Raw genomic sequence first — 13,296 nt, forward strand, 5'->3', positions numbered from 1 at the left:
CCACAGTGTCTCCTGACCCCTCCTGTCTCAGCCTCCAGTATTTATGCTGCAGTAGTTTATGTGTCGGGGGGCAAGGGTCAGTTTGTTATATCTAGTACTTCTCCTGTCCTATTCGGTGTCCTGTGTGAATCTAAGTGTGCGTTCTCTAATTCTCTCCTTCTCTCTTTTTCTCTCTCTCGGAGGACCTGAGCCCTAGGACCATGCCCCAGGACTACCTGACATGATGACTCCTTGCTGTCCCCAGTCCACCTGGCCCTGCTTCCAGTTTCAACTGGCCTGGGCCCTAGGACCATGCAGGACTACCTGACATGAGGTTTGCTGTCCCCAGTCCACCTGGCCATGCTCCTGCTCCAGTTTCAACTGTTCTGCCTTACTATTATTCAACCATGCTGGTCATTTATGAACATTTGAACATCTTGGCCACGTTCTGTTATAATCTCCACCCGGCACAGCCAAAAGAGGACTGGCCACCCACATATGCTCTCTCTAATTCTCTCTTTCTTTCTCTCTCTCGGAGGACCTGAGCCCTAGGACAGTGCCCCAGGACTACCTGACATGATGGCTCCTTGCTGTCCCCATTCCACCTGACTGCTGCTGCTCCAGTTTCAACTGTTCTGCCTTATTATTATTCGACCATGCTGGTCATTTATGAACATTTGAACATCTTGGTCATGTTCTGTTATAATCTCTACCCGGCACAGCCAGAAGAGGACTGGCCACCCCACATAGCCTGGTTCCTCTCTAGGTTTCTTCCTAGGTTTTTGCCTTTCTAGGGAGTTTTTCCTAGCCACCGTGCTTTTACACCTACACCTACAGCACTTTGAGATATCAGCTGATGTACGAAGGGCTATATAAATAAATTTGATTTGATTTGATTTGATTTATTATTTTACCTTTATTTAACTAGGCAAGTCAGTTAAGAACAAATTCTTATTTTCAATGACGGCCTAGGAACAGTGGGTTAACTGCCTGTTCAGGGGCAGAACGACAGATTTGTACCCTGTCAGCTCGGGAATTTGAACTTGCACCCTTCCGGATACTAGTCCAACGCTCTAACCACGAGGCTACCCTGCCGCCTCTACACTCTAACCACGAGGCTACCCTGCCGCCTCTACACTCTAACCACGAGGCTACCCTGCCACCTCTACACTCTAACCACGAGGCTACCCTGCCGCCTCTACACTCTAACCACGAGGCTACCCTGCCGCCTCTACACTCTAACCACGAGGCTACCCTGCCACCTCTACACTCTAACCACGAGGCTACCCTGCCGCCTCTACACTCTAACCACGAGGCTACCCTGCCGCCTCTACACTCTAACCACGAGGCTACCCTGCCGCCTCTACACTCTAACCACGAGGCTACCCTGCCGCCTCTACACTCTAACCACGAGGCTACCCTGCCGCCCTACATTCTAACCACGAGGCTACCCTGCCGCCTCTACACTCTAACCACGAGGCTACCCTGCCGCCTCTACACTCTAACCACAGGCTACCCTGCCACCTCTACACTCTAACCACTAGGCTACCCTGCCGCCTCTACACTCTAACCACGAGGCTACCCTGCCGCCTCTACACTCTAACCACGAGGCTACCCTGCCGCCTCTACACTCTAACCACTAGGCTACCCTGCCGCCTCTACACTCTAACCACGAGGCTACCCTGCCGCCTCTACACTCTAACCACGAGGCTACCCTGCCGCCTCTACACTCTAACCACGAGGCTACCCTGCCGCCTCTACACTCTAACCACTAGGCTACCCTGCCGCCTCTACACTCTAACCACTAGGCTACCCTGCCGCCTCTACACTCTAACCACGAGGCTACCCTGCCGCCTCTACACTCTAACCACTAGGCTACCCTGCCGCCTCTACACTCTAACCACGAGGCTACCCTGCCGCCTCTACACTCTAACCACGAGGCTACCCTGCCGCCTCTACACTCTAACCACTAGGCTACCCTGCCGCCTCTAACCTACACTCTAACCACGAGGCTACCCTGCCGCCTCTACACTCTAACCACGAGGCTACCCTGCCGCCTCTACACTCTAACCACGAGGCTACCCTGCCGCCTCTACACTCTAACCACGAGGCTACCCTGCCGCCTCTACACTCTAACCACGAGGCTACCCTGCCGCCTCTACACTCTAACCACGAGGCTACCCTGCCGCCTCTACACTCTAACCACGAGGCTACCCTGCCGCCTCTACACTCTAACCAGGCTACCCTGCCGCCTCTACACTCTAACCACTAGGCTACCCTGCCGCCTCTACACTCTAACCACTAGGCTACCCTGCCGCCTCTACACTCTAACCACTAGGCTACCCTGCCGCCTCTACCTCTAACCACTAGGCTACCCTGCCACCTCTACACTCTAACCACTAGGCTACCCTGCCGCCTCTACACTCTAACCACTAGGCTACCCTGCCGCCTCTACACTCTAACCACTAGGCTACCCTGCCGCCTCCACTCTAACCACTAGGCTACCCTGCCGCCCCTCCCCTCTAACCACTAGGCTACCCTGCCACCTCTACACTCTAACCACGAGGCTACCCTGCCGCCTCTACACTCTAACCACGAGGCTACCCTGCCACCTCTAGGCTACTCTAACCACTAGGCTACCCTGCCGCCTCTACACTCTAACCACTAGGCTACCCTGCCGCCTCTCCACTCTAACCACTAGGCTACCCTGCCACCTCTACACTCTAACCACTAGGCTACCCTAACCACTAGGCTACCCTGCCGCCTCTACACTCTAACCACTAGGCTACCCTGCCGCCTCTACACTCTAACCACTAGGCTACCCTGCCGCCTCTACACTCTAACCACTAGGCTACCCTGCCGCCTCTACACTCTAACCACTAGGCTACCCTGCCGCCCCTACACTCTAACCACTAGGCTACCCTGCCACCTCTACACTCTAACCACTAGGCTACCCTGCCACCTCTACACTCTAACCACTAGGCTACCCTGCCGCCTCTACACTCTAACCACTAGGCTACCCTGCCGCCCCTCCCCTCTAACCACTAGGCTACCCTGCCACCTCTACACTCTAACCACTAGGCTACCCTGCCGCCTCTACACTCTAACCACTAGGCTACCCTGCCGCCTCTACACTCTAACCACTAGGCTACCCTGCCTCCTCTACACTCTAACCACGAGGCTACCCTGCCTCCTCTACACTCTAACCACTAGGCTACCCTGCCTCTACACTCTAACCCTCCCCTCTAACCACTAGGCTACCCTGCCACCTCTACACTCTAACCACTAGGCTACCCTGCCGCCTCTACACTCTAACCACTAGGCTACCCTGCCGCCTCTACACTCTAACCACTAGGCTACCCTGCCGCCTCTACACTCTAACCACTAGGCTACGCTCCCACCTCTACACTCTAACCACGAGGCTACCCTGCCGCCTCTACACTCTAACCACTAGGCTACGCTCCCACCTCTACACTCTAACCACGAGGCTACCCTGCCGCATACTGAAGAGCTCAGTGACTTTTAACATGCCACCTTCCCAACAAGACAGTTCATCAAATATCTGCCCTGATAGAGTTGCCCCGGTCAACTGTAAGTGCTGTTATTGTGAAGTCGAAACATCTAGAAGCAACAACGGCTTAGCAGCGAAGTGGTAGACCACACAAGCTCAGACCGCAGAGTGTTGAGGCGTGTACTGTTGTCGGTTGCAATGCTCCCTACCAAGTTCCAAACTGCCTCTGTAAGCAATGTCTGCAAAATAACTGTTTGTCGAGAGCTTCATAAAATGGGTTTCCATGGCCAAGCAGCCAATGCGCAATGTCATAGTTGATTGGAGTGGTGTAAAGCTCGCCACCGTTGGACTCTGGAGCAGTGGTAATGCGTTCTCTGGAGTGATGAATCAAGCTTCACCACCTGTAGTCCGACGGACAAATCTGGGTTTTTAATTTGATTTCTGCCCCTATTCAGATGTCGTCGTCAAGGTTTTATATAGTGACAACAAACGCTGGGCCAGATAGAAACTGCTACCTAATAGTGATATTAATCGATTCCTTCGGTTCCATTTGTTCATGACACACATTTTATTCCTTCCTTATTTTACCTTTCCTTTTCGCTCATTATTTCCCCCCATTCTTTTCGCTCATTTCAAGTCATTTTGAACTCCGTGAAAAACAGGGAGAAAATGAGGAAAAGGGGGAAGAGAAAAGGAAGGAGAGTAATTGACAGATAGAGCGTGAATAAAAGGTTTCTTTGTTGTTTTTTGCAGGGCCTCTGAGATATTGAAGGGGTAATGAAATTAAACACGGTGTTGCCAGCGGCAACAAGGTTAGATGTTTCAATGGTGCCTATTGCTCAACAACATTGACGACGGCCAAGGTGAGCGCCTATGTGAAAAACACACTTTGCAAACTTGTGTGGGGAAGAACAAAGGAATTGAAGCCAGTTTTTACACTAGGAAAGCAATGTTGTCATTAAATGCAAACATTAAATGAGAAGAGCTTTAAATTGAGTCATTTATATCTTGAACCTTTTACGGCACTGAGCTAATTCATGGTCACACAAAGTGTTTCATGGTCGTCTTAAACAAATCTACTTTGAAACAAATATATACATCTCACAGACATAGTCACGGACTTTAAAAAAGAAGACACCCGTACCATGTCAGATGTAGAGTTGAAATGTTTTCAAGTTTGAGTTTGCATCCCAATATTACACTTTAAATACACCACAGAAGACTGAAACATAACAAAACGATTAAACATAGAAATATCCGATGTTTGGTGGGTTAAATGAACAGCATTCCACCCATGAGGCCACGAGAGAGCGATTTGGTAATTTGACAGCAGGAAATGGCTGCCGTCTAGAGACCATATGCCAGTTACAGTAGTATTATTACTGGTCTTCCATGAATAGGAGATAAGTACTTCTCTCACCATTAAAACCAGTAAAAAACCTACATTTATATTGCAGGTTTTGACATATGCACTCAACACCTTAATGTTATTGAGAAAAGATATCATCGTGTAGTATGATATAATTGTGTTATAAGAAATACATATTTGGACATGTCTGTGTCGATATGGCACAACACTTGACTTATACGTAGTGTCAAGGCTGCTTAAGAGCACTGATGTTAATTAACAGACACTAAAGGGTGTCACCTCCCCTAGACATCCACACTCGTGCTATTTAAAGATCACTACTAGTGTTCTTTTCATTTTCTAAGAAAACTAAGAAATGTTTCATTTTCACCTCAAAACAAGAGTGAAGCATGTTATATATTGACCTTTATCTGACCCTAGACAGCGTAGGCGGTCTACCCACTCCTTCGTAGTCATAGATACACTCCCTAGATGTCCTACCGTTTAACCTCAACAGTCTATTCATTTATTGGGATATTCAAAGATAGCAACATGCTCAGCCATCCCATAGTCCTCCCCTACTCCCGGGCACCTCAGCCTTCCCATAGTCTTCCCCTACTCCCAGGCCCCTCAGTCTTCCCCTACTCACAGGCCCCTCAGCCTTCCCATAGTCGTCCCCTACTCCCAGGCCCCTCAGCCTTCCCATAGTCTTCCCCTACTCCCAGGCCCCTCAGTCTTCCCCTACGCCCAGGCCCCTCAGCCTTCCCCTAGTCTTCCCCTAATCCCAGGGCCCCTCAGTATTCCCCTACTCCCAGGCCCCTCAGCCTTCCCCTAGTCTTCCCTAGTCCCAGGGCCCCTCAGTATTCCCCTACTCCCAGGCCCCTCAGCCTTCCCCTAGTCTTCCCCTACTCCCAGGCCCCTCAGCCTTCCCATAGTCTTCCCCTACTCCCAGGCCCCTCAGCCTTCCCATAGTCTTTGCCTAGTCCCAGGCAGCCTTCCCCCTCCCAGGCCCCTCAGTCTTCCCCTACTCCCAGGCCCCTCCCTCCCCAGTCTTCCCCTAGTCCCAGGCCCCTCAGTCTTCCCTACTCCCAGGCCCCTCAGCCTTCCCCTAGTTCCCCTACTCCCAGGCCCCTCAGCCTTCCCATAGTCTTCCCCTACTCCCAGGCCCCTCAGCCTTCCCATAGTCTTCCCCTACTTACAGGCCCCTCAGCCTTCCCCTAAGTCTTCCCCCTCCCAGGCCCCCAGGCCCCTACTCCCAGCCTTTCCCATAGTCTCCCCTACTCCCCCCTCAGCCTTCCCCAGGCCCCTCATCCTTTCCCATCAGTCTTCCCCTACTCCCAGGCCCCTCAGCCTTCCCTAGTCTTCCCCTAGTCCCAGGCCCCTTCTTCCCCTAGTCCCAGGCCCTCAGCCTTCCCCTAGTCTTCCCATACTCCCAGGCCCATCAGCCTTCCCATAGTCTTCCCCTACTCCCAGGCCCCTCAGTCTTCCCTACGCCCAGGCCCCCCAGCCTTCCCATAGTATTCGTCTTCCCAGGCCCTCAGTCCCAGGCCCCTCAGTCTTCCCCTACTCCCAGGTCTTCCCTCCCAGGCCCCTCAGCCTTCCCCTAATCTTCCCCTACTCCCAGGCCCATCAGCCTTCCCATAGTCTTCCCCTACTCCCAGTCCTTCAGTCTTCCCCTTCAGCCTTCCCATAGTCTTCCCCTACTCCCAGGCCCCTCAGCCTTCCCATAGTCTTCCCCTACTCCCAGGCCCCTCAGCCTTCCCATAGTCTTCCCCTACTCCCAGGCCCCTCAGCCTTCCCATAGTCTTCCCCTACTCCCATGCCCCTCAGCCTTCCCCTACTCCCAGGCCCCTCAGTCTTCCCCTACTCCCAGGCCCCTCAGCCTTCCCATAGTCTTCCCCTAGTCCCAGGCCCCTCAGTCTTCCCCTACTCCCAGGCCCCTCAGCCTTCCCCTAGTCTTCCCCTACTCCCAGGCCCCTCAGCCTTCCCATAGTCTTCCCCTACTCCCAGGCCCCTCATCCTTCCCATAGTCTTCCCCTACTCCCAGGCCCCTCAGCCTTCCCATAGTCTTCCCCTACTCCCAGGCCCCTCAGCCTTCCCCTACTCCCAGGCCCCTCAGTCTTCCCCTACTCCCAGGCCCCTCAGCCTTCCCATAGTCTTCCCCTAGTCCCAGGCCCCTCAGTCTTCCCCTACTCCCAGGCCCCTCAGCCTTCCCTACTCCCATGTCCCCTTGTCTTCCCTACTCCCAGGCCCCTCAGCCTTCCCATAGTCTTCCCCTAGTCCCAGGCCCCTCAGTCTTCCCCTACTCCCAGGCCCCTCAGCCTTCCCCTAGTCTTCCCCTACTCCCAGGCCCCTCAGCCTTCCCATAGTCTTCCCCTACTCCCAGGCCCCTCAGCCTTCCCATAGTCTTCCCCTACTCCCAGGCCCCTCAGCCTTCCCCTACTCCCAGGCCCCTCAGCCTTCCCATAGTCTTCCCCTACTCCCAGTCCCCTCAGCCTTCCCATAGTCTTCCCCTACTCCCAGGCCCCTCAGCCTTCCCGTAGTCTTCCCCTACTCCCAGGCACCTCAGCCTTCCCCTAGTCCCAGGCACATCAGCCTTCTCTTAGTCTTCCCCTACTCCCAGGCCCCTCAGCCATGCTAAAGGAATCTAATCACACATATGAGATTTGAGATCGCTGCCCAAGATTGGAACTTCCTCCAACCTCCTGAAATAAGAATAAAAGTGATACGATTTGATCCTACCGGCACGTGCCATGAATCCAAACATGAGATCCAAAGTACCTTGTGTATTTGTCAAGAAGTCTCTCTTTGCCCTTGGTGGTTTCTATGCTCATTTTGAATCAACTTTTTTTCAGACATTTCAGGCTATATTTTTCCAGGCTATACGTATATACTGTATATAAATTGTTATAAAGAAATATTCAGACCCGTTGACTTTTTCCACATTTTGTTACATTACAGCCTTATTCTAAAACGGACTAAATTGTTTGTTTTTTCCACACTCATCAATCTACACACAATACCCCATAATGTCAAAGCAGAAACTATTTTTTTTAGAAATGTTCGCACTTTTTGCAATTTATTACAGATAAGAAACTGATACATCATATTTACATAAGTATTCAGACCCTTTACTCAGTATTTTGTTGAAGCACCTTTGGGAGCGATTAAGGCATTGAGTCTTCTTGGGTATGATGCTACAAGCTTGGCATACCTGTATTTGGGGAGTTTCTCCCATTCTTCTCTGTAGATCCTCTCAAGCTCTGTCAGGTTTGATTGGGATAGTTGCTGCAAAGCTATTTTCACATCTCTCCAGAGATGTTCAATCGGGTTCAAGTCCAGGCTCTTGCTGAGCCACTCAAGGACATTCAGAGACTTGTCCCGAAGCCAATCCTGCGTTGTCTTGACTGTGTGCTTAGGTTTGTTGTCCTGTTGGAAGGTGACATTCGCCCCAGTCTGAGATTCTAAGTGCTCTGGAGCAGGTTTTCATCAAGAATCCCTCTCTGTTCTTTGCCCCGTTAATCTTTGCTCAATCCTGACTAGTCTCCCAGTCCCTGCCGCTGAAAAACATTGCCACTGCATGATGCTGCCACCACCATGCTTCACCGTAGGGTTGGTGCCTGGTTTGCTTCAGACGTGATGCTACCACCACCATGCTTCACCGTAGGGATGGTGCCAGGTTTCCTCCAGACGTGATGCTGCCACCACCATGCTTCACCGTAGGGATGGTGCCAGGTTTCCTCCAGACGTGATGCTGCCACCACCATGTTTCACCGTAGGGATGGTGCCAGGTTTCCTTCAGACATGACGCTTGGCATTCAGGCCAAAGAGTTCAATACCGATTTCATCAGACAAGGGAATCTTGTTGCTCATGGTCTGAGAGTCTTTAGGTGCCTTTTGGCAAATTACAAGTGGCTGTCATGTGCCTTTTACTGAGGAGTGGCTTCCGTCTGGCCACTCTACCATAAAGGCCTGATTGGTGGAGTGATGCAGAGATGGTTGACCTTCTGGAAGGTTCTCCCATCTCCACAGAGGAACTCTAGCTCTCTGTCAAAGTGACCATTGATTTCTTGGTCACCTCCCTGACCAATGCCCTTCTCCCCCGATTGCTCAGTTTGGCCTGGAGGCCATGTCAAGGAAGAGTCTTGGTGGTTTCAAACTTCTTCCATTTAATCATGATGGAGGCCACTGTGTTCTTGGGGACCTTCAATACAGGGATCCTGTCTCTGAGCTCTACGGACAATTCCTTGGACCTCATGGCTTTGGTTTATGCTCTGATATGCACTGTCAACTATGGGACCTTATAGACAGGTGTGTGCCTTTCCAAATCATGTACAATCAATTGAATGTACCACAGGTGGACTCCAATCAAGTTGTAGAAACATCTCAAGGATGATCAATGGAAACAGAATGCACCTGAGCTAAATTTTGAGTATCATAGCAAAGGGTTGGAAAACGTACGTAAATAAGTAAACAAATAAGGTATTTCAGTTTTTTAATTTTGTTATACATTTTCTAAAATAAAGTTAAAACTGTTTTCACTTTGTCATTATGGGGTATTGTGTGTAGATTGCCGAGGATTCTTCTTCTTCTTCTTCTTCTTCTTCTTCTTCTTCTTCTTCTTCTTCTTCTTAATTAAATGTGTAATGTAATGAAACCTGAAAAAAGTCAAGGGGTCTGAATACATAACATGTCAAAAGACATGGTTGACGTAGTACACAACGATGCAACATTTTGTCTCATGCAAGTTGTCTCATGCAAACATGTACAAAACACGTGACCTTGGTATGTCTATGTGTGTGTAGGATGATATGAAACTGGGGTACAAGGTACAGACTAACTGGGGAAAAGGTTGTCTCATTCTGTAGCAACTGCTGGTTGTACTGGTCTGCCAGTGAGGACAGTTGGTGTCAGAACAAAAGGAAATCTCTCCAGACACTGTTACTCTTGATAAGTCGACGGTTCCCTGAATTCAGCAATCAGGCACCTTTCACTACCTGCCTAGATGATGTGGAGTTTCACACCAACACGCAATCACAAGCATGAACCTTTTGCCCAGCAACAGCTTTAAACTGGTGTGCAGGATTTAACACGTTGCTCTGTTTTCAGTAGATGAAGAGGAACCGGTTCAGGAAACCATTGGATTCGCCTGTCAGCTCTTGTCTGTGTCCCAAGAACATCATGGGACATACTTCCCTAGTTAGGTTCTTGTTCTACACACACAACAGTAAAAACAGGCTTTTACTAATACACATACAATTCTATCTTATATGATCCAATTTCTTTAACAGTTTGTAGTATACAAGCATCAGTGAGGTTTAACTGAAATTGCTCTCACAGTTTGCAAGTGCACAAAGAGACAAATCAGTTCCAAATACCCATTTCAGGTACCAATCACCTCAAATTATATTCATTAATTAAATGTGCTCGGTCCAAAATAAATGAGTCGCCCTCGGGGCGTTAATGTGTGTTGGGAATAATCAGGGGGAGAAATATAGAACATTCAGTGCAATTAGTGAGTATACATCTGGGCTGCAGTTTCCCTGTCTAAGGCAGTGACAAGGTCAGCGCACAGAGACTGACAGAAAAAGAACATCCAAAACTTTTTATTGGGGAGATTTTTTTTCATCCTTTTTTCGTTCTATTCTGAAAATAGCTTTGAACATTCCTATGTACGCCTGAATGTCCGAGAGAATAATAATTCCATTCATTTGTATGTGTGTGGGGGTGAGGGGGGGGGTTACCATTCATTGGGATGAATACATTTGTACAAATTACAGCTCTATAAACTAGGGACAAGTTAGTTACTTTTCGGACAATGATGTGATAATAAAGTAGATAAGATAGTTCTTTATTAAAAGACATTAAAAGCAGCACGTCTTCAATGAATATAAAAACCAAGTGTTTGTGTTAAAAGCCTCATAGAAATGTTGGGAAGGATTTGCGGAAACGTTGTGTTTTGGCCCTCTGGGTAAAATAAATCTGTCTACCATCGCACTGCGATGCTCCAGGCAGGTACTGTGGAGGGGGTGGTTAGTGTTGAACTCTGTACCTCTAAGCTTTTTGTGGATCTGCTTATCCAGCATGGGCTCTAGTTTGTCCTGTTGGTACCGATGGGAGATCCAGCCTTCTTGATGATGTTTACCGTGTTTGCGTCTTCCCTAGTGATGTTAGCCCACTCTCATAATTTCATATTTACATTTTATTTTATTTTATTAAAGACAGGCGAAAATCCTGTGTTTCTATGTCAAACAGTCTTTCTTCTGTGATGTATATACAGTGCAACATTGGGATACAATCTGAAAATGTTCTAACGTTCACCTTCATACAGTATGTGACATGGTACAGGTGGCTTTTTTCTTTTAAAGCCCATAACCATGTGTGTGAGGTGTATACTTTAGTTTCAAAGTCAATTTGTTTGAGACTACCAAGAAACACTCTGTGTGACCATGATTTAGCCCCATTGCAGTGTTAAAAAAAATAAGACTTTTTTTTAAAACCATGGAGAAGTTCTCATTCCACCGCAGCTTATCGTCAATCACCCCCCCCCCGAGTATTTTTTATGAGTCTACCATTTCCACAGTGACCCCGATCAGAGGAAAAGTGCTCTCCTTCTTCCTTCTGAAGTCTATCACCAGCTCTTTTGTTTTCGATGCATTCAGCTCCAGGTTGTTTTGACTGCACCATGCCACAAATGAAGACATTTCCCCCCGTATAGGTGATCGTCATTCTTCGTAATGCAGCATATAATGGCTGAAATCCTCTGAAAACTTTCGTAGGTGTCAGGAGGATTGGGCTTGCCGGCAGTCTGCTGTGTAGAGGAATGGTGACAAAACCGTCCCTTGTGGGGAACCTGTGGTAGTGATGGTGGTGTCTGAGCCCGAGTGGTTCTGTAGTCTGACCCACTATGGCCCGTCAGTGAGTTAGTCCGTGACGCAGGTGATGTCGGAAGGATGTAACTGCATGATCTGGAGATTGTGGGCTCGAAGATGTGGCTGGATGTTGTTGAAGGTACGAGAAACCTGTAATGATATGATGTTGTTATATACTTTGTTATATGTTGTATGTGTCGTTATATGTTGTTATATTTGTCATATGTTGTTATACCATGCCATTGTTGAAAACTTGTTTCTGATTGGCTTGAAGAACATTCTAGAGCGTGCATAATTTCACTATAGTGCACAGTATAATTGCACGCTAGAATTCAACGGCTATACTGGAGGTAATTTTTTACGTGTTCTACATTGTTTAATTTGAAAGGAAAAGTCGAAATGGAAACTTTATTGGCATTGTTGAATTCAACTCTCATAACGGGAAGCTAGGACTGATGGTTTGATTAGTGAAACTAGCATGTCTGTGTGTTCGGTTACCATGGCAACTACTGAAGCGAGTAAACTTTCTAGCTACTTCAGTGGATGTTGACCACATTTCTACAGGCAAATGAACACATTAAAAGTGGCAAATGTGTTAAATGATTAAATTATAGCCATGGCATGAAAGGGATAATCAACTTGGGGCTCTATGCGTTCTCAAGAAAATAAAAACTCTGTTGTAAGTCAGTTCCAGCACGTTGTGGAACACACCTTCCACGTCATTCAATATTTTCCATAGAACTCATAGCCCTTCGTTGATTATCCCTTACTTATATACAGTATGTTGTTATATAGGTTGTTTAATGTTGTTATATGTTTATATTATGTTATATGCGTTGTTAAACGTTATATGTTGTTATTGTCACGCCTTGGTCTTAGTATTTTGTGTTTTCTTTATTTATTTGGTCAGGCCAGGGTGTGACATGGGTTATTGTGGTGTGTTTTTTGTCTTGGGGTTTTGTGGGGTGTCTAATTAGTCTATGGCTGCCTGAGGCGGTTCTCAATCAGAGTCAGGTGATTTATCGTTGTCTCTGATTGGGAACCATATTTAGGCAGCCATATTCTGTGAGTGGTTTCGTGGGTGATTGTTCCTGTCTCTGTGTTTGTTATCACAAGATAGGCTGTATAGGTTTTCGCGTTTCGTTTGTTGTTTTGTATATATTTAGTTATTTCATGTATCGTTGTTTTTTTCATTAAAGAACATGAGCAACCACCACGCCGCATTTTGGTCCGACTCTCTTTCAACAGACGAACGCCGATACAGTTATATGTTATTTTATATTATGTTGTTATATGTTGTTATATATTATGTTGTTATATGTTGTTATATGTTGTTATATATTATGTTGTTATATGTTGTTTTATATTATGTTGTTATATGTTGTTATATATTATGTTGTTATATGTTGTTATATGTTGTTATATATTATGTTGTTATATGTTGTTTTATATTATGTTGTTATATGTTGTTATATGTTGTTATATGTTGTTATATATTATGTTGTTATATGTTGTTATATGTTGTTATATGTTGTTATATGTTGTTATATATTGTTATATATTATGTTGTTATATGTTGTTATATA

At 47.5% G+C, this 13,296-nt stretch overlaps 1 long non-coding RNA gene across 3 annotated transcripts; it reads right to left on the reverse strand.

Moving 5' to 3' along the window:
- Positions 1–903: 903 nt before the first annotated feature.
- LOC127906887 (uncharacterized) lies at positions 904–3,146 on the reverse strand. 3 transcript variants are annotated; one of them, XR_008063040.1, is made up of 4 exons: positions 2,634–3,146; positions 1,973–2,336; positions 1,242–1,375; positions 904–1,109 (listed from the first exon to the last, which is right to left on the reverse strand). It is a non-coding gene; the product is annotated as an uncharacterized LOC127906887 (long non-coding RNA). The 3 variants fall into 3 exon arrangements; XR_008063039.1 differs by lacking the exon at positions 904–1,109 and adding an exon at positions 1,142–1,208; XR_008063041.1 differs by lacking the exons at positions 904–1,109; positions 1,242–1,375 and adding an exon at positions 1,622–1,934.
- Between the last annotated feature and the right edge of the window lie 10,150 nt (positions 3,147–13,296).

This window comes from Oncorhynchus keta, chromosome 13 (assembly GCF_023373465.1).
Source record: "Oncorhynchus keta strain PuntledgeMale-10-30-2019 chromosome 13, Oket_V2, whole genome shotgun sequence".
Classification (NCBI taxonomy): domain Eukaryota; kingdom Metazoa; phylum Chordata; class Actinopteri; order Salmoniformes; family Salmonidae; genus Oncorhynchus; species Oncorhynchus keta.